Source organism: Vicugna pacos, chromosome 16 (genome assembly GCF_048564905.1).
Source record: "Vicugna pacos chromosome 16, VicPac4, whole genome shotgun sequence".
NCBI classification, from domain to species: domain Eukaryota; kingdom Metazoa; phylum Chordata; class Mammalia; order Artiodactyla; family Camelidae; genus Vicugna; species Vicugna pacos.
Window position 1 is genome coordinate 18,987,548 of NC_133002.1, and position 6,000 is coordinate 18,993,547.

Consider the following 6,000-nt stretch of genomic DNA (forward strand, 5'->3'; position numbering starts at 1 on the left):
TATCTTGTATCCTAACAGACTTCCCCAGACACAGGAGGGGGGCGGCTGGGCTGCTTTGATGTCTCCAGACATGGAAGACGAGGAACATGCAGCAGGTCATCTGCAGATGGATGAAGCAGCCTGGGTGACACCAGGGCTGTCACCTCACAGGCACAATGAAGAGGGGGGCTGGGAAACAGGGGCAATAGAGGCAAGTCCTCCCACCTCTGTACCCATCCTGGCCCCAGGGCCCCCAAAGTCACCCAACTTCCTCTTTCCCTCTTTGCTTCTTCCTCCATGGAGATGCCTGTACAGAACCACCAGGAGAATGGCTGCAGGTCCCTCCCCGACTTGGTACTGCCACGACCCTCTGTGCCATGAGACTCTGCTGCTGTCCTGGGTTCCAATTCTAACAGTCACTAATTTCCTGGGAGGCACGAAGCCTCACTTGCTCACCTAGAGGAAGAAAGCATGGAAGTTAATGAACAACCTTCCAAGGTCCTTCCAGCTCTGGCATTTTTGACCCTGCCTCTCTCCTTTCTTCTCCCCTGGCCTTTTAGAATGAAGCAGGAGGATTTGTCCTGAAAACGTGCCTTGGGTTGTGGCATTGCTGTTGACCAGGGAGCTGCAGAGGAAGCATGAACGGAGGGCTGGGTCCTTTTCTCTCACAGGATGCGTGCACACACCCCATATTCTAACATGTTTTTCCATCTGACATTTCGAGTAACTATCCTCACATTGTCAAGGTCTGTTTTGCATTCTCTGGAAGGAGCATACACCGTGACAAATGGTCTCCAATTAGGCATATGGCCCTGCATTGATTTCCTCGTTGCCAGGATGTAGTAACAAACTTATTGTCCCCAGATGTAAAAATAATGAACTTACCACCAAGAGTGGAACATTGACAATGTGAAACAGATTAGATCTATTGGAGCCTCGGAGACAATCCTTAATTTTCAGTAGAACATTGCTTTTTATTTTCATCCTAAGTGAATTTCAATTCCCTTCCTCCTAAAACCTTGTTTTAAGATGGTCAGAGTGATTAGGAGTTTAAAAGCTTTTTTTTTTTTTAAGTGGATGTATTACTTGGAAATTGCGCTCAGCTATGACCAACAAAGACAGAAGACACAGTGGCTTAAACATGACGGGGACTTTATTATCTCTCCTACGGCTTGAAGTTGGCAGGGAGATAGTTCAGCGTGGTCCAGTGGCTCCAAGATGCCCCCAAGGTCCCAGGTGACCTTTATTTCTGCCCCACTAGCTTTAATATAATGATTTCTAGCTCTGAAATTGTCTCCTCATTACCAGATGGCCACTGCAGTACCAGACCTCACATCTGAGTTCCAGGCAGGGAGAGGAATTAGAAGGGAAGGGCATACCGGCACGTGGCACTCAAGTCAGTTGAGAGGCCCACTCAACAACACCTACCTGTATTTCATTGGCTGGAACTAAACCAAATGTCTACCTCCATCTGCCAGGAAGCCTGGAAGATGCAGATTTTTTTTCAGGGTACACTGACACTTTCCCCACCAAATTTAGGGGAAAAGGAGAGAAAGGAAAAGGGAGAGAATGAACTTGGGGTAGGCAACTGCCCTAAGCGGGGTTGTTTTTCCTTCTAAAATTAATACCTGTTTACAGAAATGGAAAAGAATGAGGTAAAGTTAAAGTTAAAGAAAGATTTTAACTTAGTGATCCCTAGTCGCATTTAATGTAATTGTTTTATTTTTTAATGTAATGTAATTATATTTTTGATGTTTTACTAGTATTTGTGTTTTTCTGATTGTATTTCTCTGACTATAAAAGGGATGTCTATTTATTAGGGAAACTTTGAGCAAAGTACAGAGAAGAAAATAGAAATCACCCATAACCCAGAGATAATCATTAAACTATTTTGTTGCATTTTCTGCCACTTTTATATCTATTTTTCATATTATTAATCATAGTGTATGTATCAGTTGGTACCTTTTTCCACTTTCTAAATAAAATAAGTGAATTTATATACGACCCTACCTAGTGTTTCCCTGCACCCTCATAACAGAGCATTTCAAATCATTGTTGCAAAGCTGTTTGGAAGGTGCTTGAAGTAGGAGAGGATGAATAACATTGGCTGGTTTTCTCCTGCTCTGCTTCTGGGGGACCTTACAGCAAATGGGGCTCACTTCTCTTTCATGCACTAAGACTAGATGACATGCTCTCCTTTCTGTATTTTTCCATCTTAAAAAATGTCAAGCATCCATGCCAAGAGTTAAAATGATTTCTTCGGGGAACATGAGCCATCATGCCCATCCTGATGCAGAGCTCACAGAGGTGGATTCTGCCCTGGCTTGTAAATTCATAGGATCTCATAGCTAGATAGGGTCCTCATGACCCCCGTCCCAACCCCTAATGCAGCAGTGAAGAGAAGCAGAAAGGAAAGGTGCCCTGCTCAGGGTCACAGTCAGCATGATCAATAACCAGAACCCAGGTCTCTCGAGTAACTTCTAGTGATTTTCCAAACTACTTGAGATGCTTGGAATGATGCAACTGCTTGGTAAACTTCAAAGGAGTTACAACACCTACAAAAATGTGCAACTAACTGCAGCCAGTTGTTAAAGGCATTAACTAAAGCTTAGAGATTCATAACTTGCTTAGGATGGCATTTCTCCAACGGGCAGTTCCATTGTATATACCTGGATTTTCAGGGAAAATATTCGCTCTACAGAAAACAAGTTTTTCCATTCAGTGTTCATTGTCTATGAGCTCAGACCTTGCGAAGTGACAAAGAGTGGTGCTAGAGATTTACAGAATTTGCAGCCCGGTTGGGGAGGTGAGAGAGACCTGAGCCAATATGGCGCATTCGTACAAAGAATGGAATGTCATGCAACTGTAAAGGGGAGTGAGGTAAACTTGCATGAACTGTTATGGAAAGATGGCCATGATATAGCAGTGGAAGAAAACTGCTGATTGCAGTGGTGTTTGGTGATATATATAGTATGATCTCTTCTGTCTTTAAAAAACAAAGTGCATTCACACACATATTTTTGTATGCATAGAACACATCTAGACAAGTACACACAAACTTAACAGTGGCTGCTCAATAGAGTGGAATTTTAAGACGGGGAAATAACTTTTAAAAAAAATTTATTGAAGGGTAGTTTTTTTTTTCTTTTTTCACTCACCTACTTCTATTTTTAAAATACAATCATATATAACTGGTTTCCCCATCATACATTTTGAATAATTATAGTATCCACCAGAGAGGAATTGTGGCAATTAAATGAGTTGCTATGAATAAAATGCTTAGAATGCTCTGCCAGGCACATACTCAGAGCTCAATAAACATTAGCTGTTATGATGCTGCTGCTGCTGATGGTGGTGGTGATGATGTTGACGATGTGGATGATGAGTGTTCACATGATGCTGCTGGGCATGTACATTTGTACAAGTTATTTACAAAGCAATTTGACCAGATATGGAAATATACATATATATATATATATATATATATGCCAAAAGGCCTTTAAAATTTGAAAACATTTTGACCCAGTAGTTCCAATTTCAGAAATGTCTTCTATGGAAAAAATTGAATGAGTATATAAGAAATACGCACAAAGATGAATAAAGAGCAAAATGTTGGCAACAAGCTAAATGTTCAAAAACAGGAGTAGTTTAATAACTTATGGTACATCTTTACAATGGAATAGTATACATTCATGGTACAAGTGAATTCATTAATGTGGTAGTATGTTAATGATATAATATTAAGTGAAAAAAGGCAAATTTCCAAGTAGCATCTACAATATGATTCCATTATGGTACAAAAAGTATAATGTACATATGTCTGTTTAAAAGAACATGCACTTGAATTTCTTTTTTTTAGTTTTTCCTTTAATTTTGTTTTTGTTTTTTTGTTTCATTTTTCACTTTTATTAGGTAGAATTGTTACAATTTGACTGCACATATACAATGTATTGCATGTAAATCTATATACACAATATACTGCACATTTAAAAAAATTTACATATATGTACTGTTCATTGTTTCTAGGACCATTTAGAGCTTTAGCTTTTTAAACTTACATAGTTATCAAAGGAATAAAGCCAAGCACAAAATAGAAATTAATTCAAAAAGATACATACACCCCACTTTTAACAGCAACATCCTTTATAATTGCCAAGATATGGAAGCATCCTAAGTGCACATCAGTAGATGAATGGATAAAGAAGATGCAGCACATATATGTAATGCAATAAAATTCACCCATAAGAAAGAAGGATATTTTGCTATTTGTGGCCCTTCATTCACTTTTTTTTTTTTCACTTCAAAACCCAGAGTTTTATAACTGGCATAAACATTTCTATACATGCACTTGAATATTAACAGTATTGAACCCTGGGCAATTGCAAAAACTTTCTTCTTTTTTACTTAGATACAGTCTTCAATTTTTTCTACAATGACTATCTATTACCTTTACAAGTATTTAAAAGAAAGGCAAAAGGCCTTTGGGAGAGCATTTCACCTGCAGCCTCCACGCCAACAGACTGGCGCGGGGCTACCTCTGGCTGGGAGCCCGAGGAGATGCAATGCTTCCAGGTTCCAAGGATCCAGTGGGCAAGTTTTTTCAGTGTCTACTGCAGACTCAGCAGACAAAGGACTAGTGTCTGGCCTGACTCAGGAGACGGATTTTGAATGTTGACTAAATGCCAAGAAGGAGGAAATAGGTGAGCAGAATCAGGTCAAGCTACTGCAATCAGCAAACTCAGATGCTTATGATAAGCATTCTTCTCATTTTGCGTGGTGCAGTCCCAGTGGGCCTCTGGTCTCAGCACAATTATGAATAACAAACACCCCTTTCATTCTTATTCTCCCTACCCACTTGGAGTTCGCTCACTTGTTTCATTGTTCGCTCGTTTCACATTTGTTCTTCCAGCTGCTGTATTTCCTATATGTTGAAGTTGGTTAAAGGCTTGATTCACGTTCAACTTCTTTTTTGGCAAGAATCCTTCATAGATGGTTCTGGGTGCTGTATGTTGCCTCATGTAGGGAGGTACACAGTGTCTGGGTGCCCTGCTTTCAGTAATACACACATTGACAAGTGGATTCGTGTGGTGTCCACATGACTGAGTCATTGTAAAGTTTCTCATCCATTCATTCAACCATTTCATGGTTTCATCCATGAATGAATGGTTGCATTAGAAGCTAGAAAATAGGTCTAATTACACTATTCCTTCCAAATTTATTGACTGGAATCCTTTTGTAGAGAAAAATGATCCTTATCAATTAGGACTTACTCTCTAGGATAGTAAGGGCTGAATAAACACTTGTCTCTTTCCCTTTAATGGTCAATTTTCAGAGTAAGGAGTTGAAACCCTAGTTGTTTCCAGTGAGGTCTACAGTTTCTATTTTGTTTTTTTGTTTTGGTTTTTTGAAGTTTTTTGTTTGCTGTTTTTCGGTGGGAAGATTTCTACTTCCTTTTTGAAAGTCTGGTACCATGCTGAATTCATTGGGTCCTCCTTTAATTTAAATGCATTTATAAAACAAATTATCCTCACAAATTAGGAATTGTCCACAGTAGTCAGGGTTCTCCAGAGAAACAGAACCAGAACCAGTAGGATGTGTGTGGATAGAGAGAGAGAGAGAAAGAGAGAGATTTATTCTAAGAAGTTTGCTCATACCACTGTGGGCCCAGCAAGTTTAAAATCTGCAGGGCAGGCAGGCTGACTGGAGACCCAGAGAACAGCTGACGCTGAAGCTCAAGGCCAAGGCTTCTGGAGTCAAGACCTCCTCTTCTTCGGGGAACCTCTGTCTTCTTTTCTTATGGCCTTCAATTGACTGGGTAAATCCCACGCACGTTAAGAAAGGTAATATACGCTTTACCCAAGGCCAACTGATTTAAATGTTAATCTCATCTAAAAAATACATACCGTGACAGCAATATCTAGACTGATGTTTGACTAAACAACTGGGTACCATAGCCTAGCCAAGTTGACATCATATTAACCATCACATTATCTCTGTATTTAAAAACAAAACAAAACAAAA